This window comes from Phodopus roborovskii, unplaced genomic scaffold (assembly GCF_943737965.1).
Source record: "Phodopus roborovskii unplaced genomic scaffold, PHOROB, whole genome shotgun sequence".
In the NCBI taxonomy this organism is placed as follows: Eukaryota; Metazoa; Chordata; class Mammalia; order Rodentia; family Cricetidae; genus Phodopus; species Phodopus roborovskii.
Genome location: NW_026125397.1, coordinates 10,076,382 through 10,091,934, shown reverse-complemented (window position 1 = coordinate 10,091,934; position 15,553 = coordinate 10,076,382). Strand labels below are relative to the sequence as shown.

General features: G+C 39.3%; 1 protein-coding gene across 7 annotated transcripts in view; it reads right to left on the bottom strand.

Annotated features, from left to right (window-relative positions):
* Ptprk (protein tyrosine phosphatase receptor type K) overlaps positions 1-15,553 on the bottom strand; it is a 503,412-nt gene that overhangs the window by 54,526 nt on the left and 433,333 nt on the right. The gene's annotated exons all lie outside the window — the stretch shown is intronic.

The window sequence follows — 15,553 nt, the reverse complement described above, 5'->3', positions numbered from 1 at the left end:
CAGAAAAGTCTCTTCCTCAGGGAAAACTCTGGAATATTAAAATGTAGGCACTGCATGTAATTAAAAGGCAAATGCACTTGACATTTTTGTTGGCACAAACTCAGAATGCCAGATCTGGGCCAGTCATCCAAACATGCCATTCAAAGCCTAAGCAGGAAAATTAAAAAACAACAACAAAAAAGGATTTAATTTGAATATTAGGAAAACAAATAGAAGTCAAGCAAACCCTTTAACAGTCCTCCTATGATAAGGGTGAAATAAGATCTAAACAGGACCTACCTTGTGACCCATTTTCAATGTTTTTACTTGTAAACTAAAGGACTAAGAGTACTTGCTATTTTGGTTGCTCTTAGTTATAAATTTTATTTTCATTTTGAGCAGGTCATTTTCCACCAAGGCTTAGATAATTCATTAATCTGGCATATCTCAGGAGAACACACAACGGGGTTTAAATCACATTAATAGAGGTTGCACTGCAATTTTTAAAGGTGTTTATTTACTAAATTAGAGACTGCCCTGATATGGCATGGAGGGACCAGTTTTAAAAAAGATTTTGTTTGAGTCGCAGCTGTTCCAAGATAATTTAGTATAAAGTTTAAATTATTAAAAAATGCTTTCGAATTTGAGATTGGTTTTTAATCCTAAAATGTCATTTGGCCTCGAGTGAATGAGTAAATCAGAGCCACACTTTTTTTTTAATCTCCTACCCTCCCCCTGTGTGTGTGACAAAGCCAACTGGAAGAGGGTCCGAACTCAGGCCATCAATCTCTGTGGTGAGTGCTTTCTTTACCTGGCTGAGGCCATCTCGCTGGCCCGAGTCACACGAATCACTTCTTAAAATGGTTCTGATCATCCAAAATTATCTAATCACCAATTTCTGTTTAAAATATCACTTATATACACTTATACCTGATGGATAGATTATATTGGCCCACTCACAGCTTTCTGCTGCTCCAAACAGGACATTTTTGATATCAGAAAGATGCCCTCTCTACCTACCATGATGCCTTCTCCAGGATTTTCTCACCCTGGTCATCTGCATTTCTTGGCCCTTGTTGGTGCTACACCACACACACACACACACACACACAGACACACACACACACACACACACACACACACACAGACACAACACAAATACACAGCACATATGATATGTATCACAGCCTAATGGTGGTAGAGTATTGTACTATCTTGTTGCTTAAAGAATGTTTGACAGTGCTGAGGGATCAAAACCAGACTCTAGAGCTTCCTAGACTCTGGGAGAGTGCTCTATTTTGAGCTGCTTATTTCCTGGACCTTCAGTGGAGTGGCTTTTATTGTCTTATCTTTTCTCTAGACAAGATCTCTCTGTTGCTCTGTGTATTGTCTGGACATCACTATGTAGATCAGGCTAGCTTGGATCTCAGAAATCTACATGTCTCTTCCTCTTGAGTCTTGGATTAAATAAGACAGAGTTTTAAGAAAAGCAAATAAAGAATTCTGAAGCCCCCCTCACTGCTATTTAAGCTTGGGGTAAATGCAAATAGGCCATTAACCTTTTGTCTACAATTACAAAAGCTTTAGCAGTTGGTATACAGGAGTGCCAGCAGCAGGATCCTTATCTTTCTAGTACTCTAGGCCATACCTTCTTCTTTAAGGTAGCATTAGGCTTTCTATGTCCTCATTGCAGAAGTTTAACTTTTGGGGATCTTTGTAATTGCGTCACCCAAATTTTCTGCTCCTTACTCTTCTGCTCATAAGTACTTTGTGATCTTCAAACAATTGACTTTATTTTCCTTTGATCTTTTGTTTATTTGCTTTTTCAGTTCAACTCCTGAACCAGACTACTTCCACTTACTGTCTGGAGACCTTAAAGGTACTAGGCACCTTGTTCCAAATGAGACCTTAGGTATGGAGAAAGGGAAATGTCATGTGTCCGAAGGACTCTCCAAGGCAGGACTCCAGAATGCCTGGGGACAATATGGGACATGCCAGTTCCCCTTTGCCCACTGGCTACAGTGTGACTGCTCTTTCCTGATTGTACAAAGCCTTTTATCTATGAGAACATGCCTTGCACAGCTTTCCTACCCCTACTATATTTGTGTACATTTCTGGAGACTAAACAGCCCAACTTTTCTTTCACTTTGTTTCACATTTCTCTCCTGTAACACCAGATCTGTGTCATGTTTAGATTATCTCATCTCCTGTCGGCTGAAAATACCTGAAAGTTTATGTCACACGTGTGACTGTCATGCTACAATCAGGGTGGAATGAACCCACCACATTCTAACCACTGTGCTCACCAGAAGGCGGCTTGGGGTCAAAGGAAATCAGCCCAGCCCTGAGAGCAAAATGAATAACTAGTGAGATTTCTCTTGGGAATGGGCAGGTTTCAAGGACATGAAAGGAACTCAAGTCAAGATTCCTTTGCACAATAATGGGCATGTCTATGTACTAAGTGGAGAATATGCAGGACTCCCTTATTAACTGATGATACCTGTAATCATGCTAATACCTGGAACATCCTCTTTGGGTTCAGATTGTGTAATACACATAGGAAACTTATTCTTAGATTTGCAATGTATCTGGAAAGGTAAGGTTTTTGTCAACTAGACACATGGAGTCAACTGGGAAAAGGAACCCTCATTTTAAAAGATGCCCCAAAAGACTGACCTGTAGATAAATAAATCTATGGAATATCATCTTGACTTATTTAATGACTTATATGGGAATACTCAGATTATTGCAGGCACTGCCACCCAGAGCAGGTGGTCTTGGGTAGTAGGAAAGCAAACTGAGCAAAGCATGAGAAGTAAGCTAGTGTGCAGAGCTCCTCCATGGCCTCTCCTTAAAGCCCTGCCCTGGTTTCCCTCAGTGATGAACTGTAAATGACATGTTAGATGACTTAAAAATCCTCTCTGAGTTGCTTTTTTAGTCATGCTCTTTATCACGCCAATAGAAACACACCCAGGACAGGATGCTTATAGCATAAAGAATGTAGTAAAGGGTTAGCTACCACATACCCAAGTCTGAAGGGAGTCTATTGGAGTGTGAGCTCCCACTCTACCCTTACGTGTTTGCGTACCACTGCAATCTTTCTTCATACCACCCTCACACTTAACTGGAGACGTGAAGCAAGGAGCCATCTGACTAATATGTGAGGGCTTCAGTCACAACAGGAGATACGGGAAATCGGTACCTTCATTTGAGGGGGCAGCTGTAGGTTTCTGAGGAATCAACTCTCTAAAGAGGAGCCATGTGAAGTTAAGGTTAGCAACAGGAAGAAGAAGCGTCCTTCAAGAGAAGAAGTCTAAATATACAAAGGCTTCCCACAGCAGAAAAAAATCACAGGCTAGATTATTAACTCGCTCAAAATCCCGACTTCTCATGTTTTCACTGTTTATATATTGCTAGAGATTTTTGTCTGGGTACAATATGACCTTGGACAGCTGTATTTACAGTTTGTCATTACAAAAAAAAATGTATAAGTTCAATACCAGGTGGAAAAAGTAATACCTTATTACTGGCATACAAATGTAGTATCTTACATTGACTAATGTTTGAAAATTACTAAAAGTGAATTTTCAGTGAACTCCAGGTAGCACACTATAGTAACAAAAGACTCGTGGTTTTGTTTTGTGTTTTGTTCTATACATTTAAGTAATGAGAACCACTTTTGGACAGGACCAAATGAATGGTCAAGTTAAGAACTAAAAGGAATGTGTGGAACCATTATTTGAGATGAGTGGGTCCTAATCTTCCGAGAATTTCTGTGCCCTAAACATATAAATGGAAAACACCGTTGCTCTGTCTGCTTTGTATAAATGTCCCCACCCAAGGCCACATTGACAATTAAGGCCCACTGTGATGTGTTAAGAGTGTGAGTGGAAACTCCATATAATAGATTTGGAGATGGGAGATTTTTGAGGTCATTGGGATGGGAAGAGGCCATGTGGTTGTGACTATATAAATATATTTGTGGCTTTATAGGAGGAAGAAAGAGCCAAGCTAACAAGAGGGGTGTCTTATTGAATTATTCCTTGCACACTAACTTGGGATGCCATGGAGTACCCACTAGCAAGAGGCTCTCAGCAGAATCAACTCTTTACTTGGAGACTTCTGGATCAATGACATGAAAAAACAGAACTGTGGCATTCAGTTAAATCAAAGAAAACAATCTAGACCACTCCTGCTTTTAATGAAAAGAAAAGAAAAAAAAAAAAAACAGTCTTTTTACATGTGCACTGACTTCTGACTTTGAATTTATACATTTCTGAAATTAAATCTTTTAAAGTCAAATTTCTCTGGAAGCTAAGTTCACAGTCTCTGTCCCTCTTACTGTCTCTGCTGTCCCTCAGCTCTGAATGGAAATTTCTCCCCCGTGTCCCTCCATTTCATTTTATCTTCAACACAGAACTTGCTCTTATTACATCTCATTTTTAGTCATAGAGTCCCATTAAAATTCTGCTAGGATGTATTCATTTAAAAATATGATAAGAGCAAAGAAGCATACAATCACTTTTCTTTTCATATGTTTTAAATAAAGACCATTGCATGTCTTTACTATTTTTAAGTACCGAACATTTCTAGGGCAATCAGAAAATTCACACATTTTAGTCTCTGTTTGTAGTCCTTTCTTCCTTTAAACAGACTCATAGTTCAAAGCTACTTAAACATTCACAGTCATAACAGTGACTCATCCTTTGGGTATGTAACCTGAATGAACACACTAAACACATTTCCCTGTATGGGCTCAGCAAACATCTGGACACATCCTGATGCTACCCTACGCACTTAGTATCTGAGTCTACTAGAAACGCATGGCCCCAAGTACTGACATTGAAGGGGTGATGTTTGCAGTAATAAGAATGTTGCTAAGGCATCAGCAAATCATACTTGTAGGAAATCTGTTTACCAAGAATATTTTCAAGAAGGAAAAGATTTATGGCTGCTGGTACCATGTTTACACGAACAATAAATGTAAATTTAGCATCGAGTATGAAAATTAATGAGAATATGTTTTCCTGATGTGCAGAACCAGAAATGAATTTTACATAATCTCTGATAGCATCCCAAATTTCCCAGGAGACAGCAGTAGTTGTGGCAGTTTTGCATGCATGGGAAGTGGCCACGAATGTTTCGGGGTGGATAAAATGTGTGCTACAGTTTTTGCATTGCCAGCTATGGTCACATCAGTCTACTTTATTTCACAGTGTAATAAGTGTTTATCTTTAACGCAAATGCAGTAAATTATACCAAGCTGTCTTAGTTAGAGATGCTACTGCTGTGATGCTAAGATCATTAGTCATTGTCCACTGAGGGACAATAAGGCAGGGACTCAAACCGGGCAGGAACCTGGAGGTAGGAGCTGATGCAGAGGCCATGAAGGAATGCCCCTTAGTAGCTTTCATTCATGGCTTCCTCAGCCTGCTTTACTATAGCAATTACCAGCCCAGGGGTGGCTCCACCCACAAATGGATGGGTCCTTATTCATAAAATTAAGCAAATGCTCTGTAGACTTGTCAACTGCTGGATCTTATGAAGGCATTTTCTCAATCGAGGCTCCCTCCTCTCAGGTGACTCTACTGTGTGTCAAGTTGACATAACACTAGCCAATACTCCAGTCAAAAGCATTTTCCATTCTTTTAAAATGAGATTATCTCAAGGTATTCCTAGATCCCAAACAAACAGTGAAACACACTTTTGCATTCAGCATGTATGAACTTGGCTCATGACACAGATTTGCATAAGACACTCCCTCCCTCAGAGGCCAGGTTTTGTTTTCCTTCATTAGTTTCTAGGAATTCATATTCCAACGTCTCTGAGGTAGACTGTTTTCCTCCAACTTTTGTTATATCAAAGTCATTTAAGTTGAACCTCAAAGGATGCAACACATAAATCTCTGGCTAAATTGTTCCACCTTATGAAAAAAGAATAAGTAAACACATTTAAATAAAGATGAAAATCAATGTTTTTTAGATTAGAAATGTCTGGTTTTATTCCATCTGTATAAGATGCTGAATAAACACTAAGAGAAAAGGTTATAAAGTAATTTTCTATGTGCACATAGGTTTCCTGCAGCCACTGTATGGTATTTCAAGTCTGGTAACTAAAGTAATATCATACCCTGATTACAGTTCATGGAATGAGAAATCAAAAGGCAGTATAAAGGGGTCAAACCAGATGTCAGTCCTTCTCAAGACTCTAGGAGAGCATAATTTCCTAGCCTCTTCCTGCTGCTTGTGGCAGCCCCATTACTTGGATCTCTGCCTCTGTAGTCGTGGTCACACTGATGTTTGAGAGAAGTGACTATTCAAAGTTGTTCTCTGATCTCCATACATGCACAGCAGAGCACAGCAGAGCATGCATATGTGTACACCTACAACCCCCAGCCACTGGAGAGAAAGTTCAGTGGTTAAGAGCACTAAATGCCCTTTCAGAGGACCCAGATTCAATTCCCAGCACCCATTTGGCAATTCACAACTGTCTGTAACTCTAGCTCCAGGGGACTTGATGCCCTCACACCAATATACATAAATATGCACATAAAACAAAAAGAAATTACAACATATAAAATAAATGAGTATAATAAAAATTTTTAAATATTTTAAAACATAACATGGAGCATAATTGAGAACTACAGTTGATGTCAAACTCTGGACCCCACATAGGCAGTGAACATTCATGAACATGTGCACATATACACCCTCTTCAAATCACAAGCTGCCATGACTGACAGACATAGGCAGGTTTATTTCTATAACATTGTGTTTTATTGCTTGCAGGATCTCTCTTCAATCTCCACTCACTCATATAAATTCTTGCACTTGGTTCCATATTTCACTTTGCACACATTGGTTAATTCATCAAGTGGTCTTTCCTTCACATCAAATAAAATAAGAGCCGTTTAAGGGTGAGAATTTTATCATACACAAACTATGAAAAATGTGTCCGGAAGGAAAAAGAAAGCAACCAAGACAAAAACCCATGACTCCGTGACCATATGATCTAGGACAAGTAATGTTATCTGCTTTCAAGACCCAGGCTTCTCATCTTTAAATGATATGAACCATTCCTGATCTGTGGGTTGGTTCGGAAGATCCATGAATGTACCTAGGGAATGTACCATGAGAAAGTACCCAGACATGCCTGGTACTTAGTTGGAATGCAACGCAGTTATCACTACTATCAAAAGGAAGTAAGAAATTACTGGGACTCAACACATATTTTAGGTGAGGTTATACACTTTGAGTGGAATATAATTGCCTATGTTCTTATTTACTGGGTCTTATGCAATTGTCTTTTTGCTGTGGTTTCTTTGCTTATGCAGCAGCAGTTGAGCAGCAGCAGTTGAGGAGGGCATTCCTCATCACCTACCCTTCCACTGTGCCAAGTGACACCTTCCTTGACCCAGAACTCTAGCCAGAGTCCCATTTCATTTGCCTTTTTGGTTTGTTTTGTTTTTCCAGACACGGTTTCTCTGTGTAGCTTTGGAGCCTATCCTGGCACTCTTTCTGTAGACCAGGCTGGCCTTGAACTCACAAAGATTCGCCTGCCTCTGCCTCCTGAGTGCTGAGATTAAAGGCATGCGCCACCTGGCATAAATACTTTCTTCATCTGCTGTGACACCTGTTGGGACAGGCTTCAACAAAGTCTGTGCAACGAAACAAAAAGGACAATGACTCCTTTTCTTAATCCTTCATAGGCCAGGGAGTTTGTCTTTCTTGACAGCTCTCACCATCTCACCATTACCCTTGTCTTTACTGCTAACAGATAGTTTTCATGGCAGAAAGGGCAACATTACAGCTGTAAGGTGACCGGGACATGTTTAGCCATCCCGTCCTGGACTAAGCATCAAGTCATTAAAAGCAGATTCTACTACCATGTTTCCTACCAGGTACCGGACAGCCAACAAGCATATATTGCCTGTGCATTCATTACCATCCACTGAAGAAGCCACAAATCACACAGTGTGGTGATCACATTACCTGAATCACTCATCTCCCACACTTAGAGATCAGAGTCTTCAGGAAACTGGGTGCCTAGAAAAATTGACCTTTTAAAGTTTTGACCATAGCCTCTTCTGTTGAATGAATGAGCATCATAAATGCCAAATCCTTCTAATGTATTATTTCAATTAACTTTCGCAAGCTCACTGTATCTCCTTTCACAGTGAAGGCTGAGGACCCAGAGGGTGGTAAGCTACACTACTACTCCACACTGCAGAGGCTCCCTTACTGACAGTTCTGACAGTACACCCTTTTAATCCCAACCCAAACACAGCTCTAATGTGTGCTTTATTCTTAAAGACCTAAATATGATCCTTTAAAAAAATTATTGTGAGATTTATTTATTATGTATACAGTGTTCTGTCTGCATGATGCCTCTATACCAGATAAGGGTATCAGATCTCATTATAGATCGTTGTGAGCCACCATCTGACTGTAGGTAACTGTACTCAGGGCCTCTGGAAGAGCAGCCAGTGCTCTTAACCTCTGTGCCATCTCTCCAGCACGTTAGTGTCCTTCTTAAAGGCACACATGGAATGTGGGACGGCGAATGTTAGTTATAGTAAGCACATGACTGATAACTGTCTCTAGCCCTTAAAAATAAACCTGCAGCAAAGTGAAACATTGAAGAATGTGGGGAAACAGAAGAAAAAAAAAATCCCTAATTACAAATAACTGCAAATCATAATCCTAGTAACAAAGAAAACATTTTAAACATTTGATGAAAGAACACAAAGGAAAATTAGGCAAAAGTCTTCAGAACAACTGATTTTATCTTTTGGGAAGGAATTGGTGAGATAGGGTCCTGCTAAGCAGCCTCCGTGGCTCTGGTGACTTCCACTAAGGTCTGGCCTCCAATTTGTGGCAAACCTCCTGCCTTACTCTCCTACATGCTGGGATTTCAAGCAAGCACTACCTCATCCAGGGAGCAGAATATTTCAAAAATGTACAAAATTATTAAGAACAGCAGATGAACCCCTAAAGCATGTTAGTGATTTGTAGCACAAATAATAAAAAGCCAGAGACTGATACTGGAGTTCAAGCTGAGGATCAGAAAAGCAAAGTAGTCAGCCACTTGAGAGCTCTCACTTCTATCAATGCTTAGCTCAGACTCAAGGGGCGATCCACCAAACTCAAATTGCATCTCCAGAGTGCACTGTTCCTCACCAAATGTCAGACTGCTCCTGAGACTGCACCGAGCTCCTTACATTCTCTCTAGTGCTGGGATTAAAGATCTGAGCTTTGTTTCTCTTTTAGACTGATTCAATCTCATGTAGCGCTGGACGGCCTTGAACTCACACAGATCCATCTGCCTCTGTCTCCTGAGTCCTGGGATTGAAGGTGTATGTCACCACTGCCCAGCTTCTTTGACTGTGGTTAGCTTTGCATTCTGATCTCCAGGCAAGCTTTATTAGATCATAAACAATTTGTCACCACAGTGATTGTCTCCTGCACTCAAGGCAAGGTCAATCTTCAGTGTTGGTGTCCTTTGATATCTTACTATAAACACATCTTCCAGCTTACACAGTTACCAATTTCTCTGGGGCCTTTTCCTGATCATTGCATTGACTTTCACGTTTATGTACTGTTGCACACGCTCCCCATGTGGATGTGTTGTTCCTTATGCTTCCTATGTAGAAACAGAAGTTTCTAGAACTTTCTACCATCACCCCTGCCGTGTGTGTGTGTGTGTGTGTGTGTGTGTGTGTGTGTGTGTGCGCACGCGCGCATGCGCTCATGCACATGCATAATGTTTTGGTGGTTTCTGCCCAATAGAACATTAAGTGCTTTCCATTTTGATTTTACAGCCATCATAGTCCCACAAAGAAAGGGGTCAGAAACATTTGTCACAGATGTGCATCTGGTGCCTAAGGGAGCACCAGCCCTGTGAAGATCAAAAAGCCTTAGGACAATCTTTATTGGAACTTTAGAGGATAAATATTTTTCAGAACTCAATTTGGACACACAGGCCCACTGTGAAACCAGTTCATACTCTGTGAGCTTCCAGGGTGGAAAGAAATTGCGTGAAGGTGATATAAAGATGGTGGGAATTAGAGGAGGTGAGGCACAAAGGGCCAGCCAGGAAAATGACTTATTCTAAGTGTTTCCAGCTCCTTTCCAGTTGCCCATCCCCCAGGAAGCCAGGAGGAGAAGTTCTACTGACTGGGGAACAAAGTGGAGAAGTCCTAAGGGCTTGGGATCAGGCACCCAGCTTTTCAGTCGGAGAGTGGCTGCTACTAAGAACGCCTGGCTATACTGCAACATAAAATCAGGGAAGGTGGCAGCAAGCCTTGAGGTCAGACCGAGAATGTGACCAGTTAATTGACAAGTACCTCTTTCAAAATGCCACATGACTCTCCTCAAAATTCTCGGGGCCAAACCTAGCTCCACAGCTGTCTGCTTTCAAGATCCCTGATGAAGCCAGAGTGTGTCTGCTACGACAGCAATGTAGACAACTGCTCCCTTTTGCTTACACATCAATTTAGACAGTAAATGAAACGGGTGTGTATTGACTGAAAGACAAAGAACAGGATGGAGCTTGAAGGCCACTAATCACAAGTCAGGAGCAGCTGACACAACACTGTGTCAGACCAGGCTCCTGTGAGTGGCAAGGGGGTGGGGGTGGGGATGAGATCTTTAGATGATATCCATCTCCACAGAAAGGGAAATATTTCCTTCCATGAAGGATTCCCTCCTTGGACACAGACTGACTTGCTAGTAAAAACTGCTCCTTGCCAATACCCATCTTGATTATCCTCAAAATTAAATTATAAGGGATAGACCATTTAAAAAATCCACAGAAAAATCCATACCCACAGTTATTAAATTGTAAAAAAATATTCACTTCATTAGAGGGGAAGGAGACAGGCAATACCATCAGTACCCTCCCGTGTCTTCAGGGGTAACCCGGCAGGATGGAAGAGCAGTCATGCATTCAAACCGACCGGTTTGGATCAGCAAACATTCAGTCGTGTAAGTGTTCAATAAAGCTTCCCTTTGGTAAGAGATTCAGTAAAATCTTCATTGATGAAATATATTTGCACATTTAACAAAGTAGCTGTATTTATTCATTCAGTTAGTAAAGTATATTAACTAGGTAGATTCCTGTAAATACTCCGGGCTCAGGGACTGTAATAAACTAAAAACCAGAGTTCAAGTATTATGAAGCTGATGGTTCCCTTGAGATGACTAAATGGCTATCAGAGGATGAAAAACACAAAAGAAAACTGTTGAAGTGGTATAATTTTTAAATGGTAGTTTTTGTTCCAATTGTAATTTCAATAAAACGGATTAGGTGATCTCAAGTGGGGGGTGCAGGGGTTGATAACCGAAGCATAAATTGGATTATACGAAGTAGATGATCATCGTAATAAATGCTTGTGGACCAACCGAGTGAAATGTGTAAATCTAAGTGAACAATGAAACGTGCAAGTATCTAAAGAAACAGCAGGTATTGTGTGACAATGTCAAGAAAGAAAGAGCACGTAAGAAAGAAGAAGGAAAACGAACACCAACATTTGGAAACTGTGGAGGTTGCAGAAAACTTAGAAAGTCATCTTCCACTGCAGAAAACACTCAAAGGGCACTGCCTACTAAAACAATTTCACTAACTGGTCCTTTAGCTAAACATTACTGAATCTTTCAGTGCTTTCTGCCAATGTCATCTGAACACAAGATGACAATATGGTAATGGATCGTTGAGAGGAAAATCAGAATTTTACTTTATGATCTGTCCCTGAAGATATATTTATTAAAAAAAACAGAATAAAAACAAACAATCAAAAAAAAAAAAAAAAAAAACACCCCACCCTGCCCAAATGGAAGAGGAAGGATAGTACTCCATGGCTGAAATGCTCACAAGACTGAGAAAGAAACCCTCCGAGTGACCAAATTAAGACAGATGTCAAAGGTTAGCAAGAGTGTTGGTGTTACCCTTTACAGCAGGGTTCTCAGAGCAGACACTGTGTGAGAGAATGCTTTCTTCTTTTAGTTAGAATTGAGGCTCTATATCAGCGGTTCTCAACCTGTGGGTCATGGCCCATCTGAGGGTCAAAGAACCCCTTCACGTTGGTCACATAAGATCACTGGATAACACACATATTTACATTATAATTCATAACAGTAGGAACACTATAGTTATGAAGTAGATCATGGTTGGGGATCACCAGGACTCGAGGAACTATATTAAAGGGTCACAGCATTAAGACAGTAGAGAACCATACAGTTCAGTGGGATAGGAAGAGATGAGATGCACTGATACATACAGGGAAGTCTGTATCAGCTCTTCTGCTTGTGAGTACAAGAGAATGGCACACATGGACACTTCCTCCCTCTTTGTAATGTGGCTGTGTTCCATCATTTTATTATCTACCTACTGATACAGTCTTTTATCTCTTTCAAAATAATTAGTTCGTGTATCCATGTGTGCCATGACATGTGAACAAGTCTCTTTACCCACTGAGGCATCTAAATTGACCTGCACCCCCCCTTTTTTATTACATTAAAGTTTGAAAATCCTGGGTAGATTTCAAAATGAAGGATGCTGGTCTATAAGAGCAAAAACAGGCTCAGAAAAGAGTTGTTTTATTTGTGGACTGGTTGAGTAGGGTGATGTCTGTTCCATTGGAATGTCTCAAGATATGAAGAGAAAGAAGCACAGGCAATATACATATATATGTATCAATATCTATATACATATAGAGATATAGACATTCTATGCATGTGTATCTATGTGTGGCTTATGTATGTATGTTTGTATGGTGGTCATAGGATAAGCAATTTTTTTTTTTTTTTTTTTTTTTTTTTGGCGTTCTCAGGCCTTGAGGCCATGTCCATCTTTTCTACTTGAGAATCAGGGTTTTTCCTGCCTCTGCCTCCCCAGTACTGGGACTACAAAAGCCTATCATCTAGCTGTCTAAAAAACAGAATCCGAGGACCAAACTCACACTTTTGTATGGCAGGCACTAACTAACATAGCTGTTTTCCCAGCCTCTGAATGAGGACTTAGTCTTATGGATGGCCAAACAGGAATGTGGCTGTGGGTAGCAGAGTGGTGCAGAGAGACGGCAGCCACTCTATATGACTAATAACAACCAAATATTGGTTAAATGATTAGCCATGTACCAAGGAGAAGACAACCTTCACCCACTGAAAATGACAGGAGGAAAAATATGGAATGTACCTAGGATGTGAGTGTCGGGAGATGACAATACACATCTTATTAATTGTTGTGGTTCTGAGCATAGCTATACTCATTTGCTATTGCAAATACATAACCAAAGATAATTCTGAACTTTACACGGAACCAAATGAGTAAGAGATAAAAATAGACAGATCAAAAATTACAAAGGGTGCCAGAAAAGCCCTGCCAATCAACTCAATACTTTTAAGATGCAAACAACCTGATTTGTCTGTGTTTTCTCTAGCTCATTATCACATTAGTGCTGGGAGGTGCACCTGGTTTCCTATGTTGGCTTCCATACTCTGCCCAGTTATTTTGGGTTAGTCAGATTTTTCTTCCTGTTCTCCTTAAACAGGCCTGCTCATTTCATTTCCAGACTTAAGTCTCTATGATCGATAGACTCTCTTTGGGAAAAAAAAATAAAAGAGACAGAAATACTAAGTCATTTAAATCACTTCTTATCACAACTGCACTGATATGCATCTCATGGGACACCTTGAGACAGGTATCTCTTATTCTTCTATCCTTCTACTTGATGCAGGATCATGCATTTAGGTCACGTCTGGACACCGTTTATGAAGAACTCTTCTCAGGAATGGAGATAATAAGAGAGTGATGCAAACACAGGGTGAGCCAGGTCTCTGGCATTCATCCAACTTTGAGTCTCCTACAACATCTATCCACCATGGTTTTAGAATGTCAATATTAAATCAGTTTTTAAAAAAATCAATTTTTAAATCATTATTTATTTAAAACTAATACACTCAGGAAATAACCCTAACAGGATAAAGACTTACTGCAAACTTCATGAAGTCTGGAGTAGATAAACAATAACAGAAAGCCATCTGCCAAAATTAAGTTAGCATTGTTGAATGAAAGTAAGTATGTTGTCCTTGAAAATGGACTAGAATGTGCAGGTTCCTGGCTGTTGTCTAGTGTTTGCCTGCTCTGAAACAACAAGAAAACAAATAAATAACACAGATCTGGACATTAAAAATCCTTGCCATTTTTCTCTACATTTCTTATTTAGTATTTCATGATGAAATATGACACCGCTTCTGATGTTTTTTGAAACAATCATTTCTGGAAAAAACTACATTTGGAGTTTGTGAAAATTTAACATTGATCTCCAAAAATATGTGCTCTTTACCAACAAATAGGATTTATAGATTAGATGTTCCCCCTGAAAGATGAGCCATTGACATCATCAGACTGAAAAGATTCCAATTAAAACATCTGGTAAACAGAAGTCAGGGAGTGACAGGCATGTTTTCCAGACTTTTGTTTTCAAGCAGTTATGTATCTTCCAAAAGATACAGGTATTTATTTTCCAGGAAATTTAAAATACTTATGTATACCATGCATTTCTTTATGACTGTTGTGACATCCATCTTGCTGTCACTCTTCAAAGAATTATGTGTGAATTTTTTGAATAGTGACTTTAAGCCAGATTTTTTTAAAACACAGTTCTCTTCACAGTAAATTTAAAAATATTCTCCACAGTTGCTTCTGCCAAAAGGCATAAATAATGTGTCCCAAATCATTTGTGTGGCTATATAAGCTGTCCTCAATTTTGTTTTTTGTTTTGTTTGTTTGGTTTTTTTTTGTTGTTGTTGTTTTTTTTTTTTTTTGGTTTTGGTTTTTGGACATACTTTAGTTTTATTTAAAAAACAAAGTAGAATTTGCATGATCCCACTCAATGAAAATGTCTGAAGATTTCTGATATCAGAGACTGACAAAGGATTGATACCTGTATTTTACAAACTAAGACAAGTTAGAACTATTGTGCCTTAGTAAATGAAGGTCCATTATAACTTAAAGGCATAATGAAGCAAACTGAAACATCTCTAAGATTCCCTAAGGAATATCCATCAATAAAAAGCTTTACATGTTTACTGAAATTGTTTCATCATCTACTTGAAACAAAATGCAGCACATAAACTGAGTAGTTAACTGTGTTCTCTCTCTTTGTTCTTTATGGCACAGTTTTATATTTGTAATGAGTAATACCATTATGCGAGTCTTTTCACAATGTACCATCACAAAATTTGAACAATAACTGCCTACCAGACAATGCCAATTATTAATGATAAAGGTATGGGGAAATAAGCATTAACTATATGATATGGAATATAAATTTGTATAATTCGTTTTTACATAATTTGGACTACATTTTAAAATAAACACATATATGATTAAATATGTTTATAGATAAAGACTAATACAGAAATATAGACAGCTCTATGGAGCTCAGGAGGCAAGAGTACTTGCTGCACAAGTCTGATGTCCTAAGTTCAATCTTCAAAGCCCATGAAAAGGTAGCAGAAGGGAACTGACAACACAAAGTTGTCCTTTGATCTGTACACATGACATATATGTG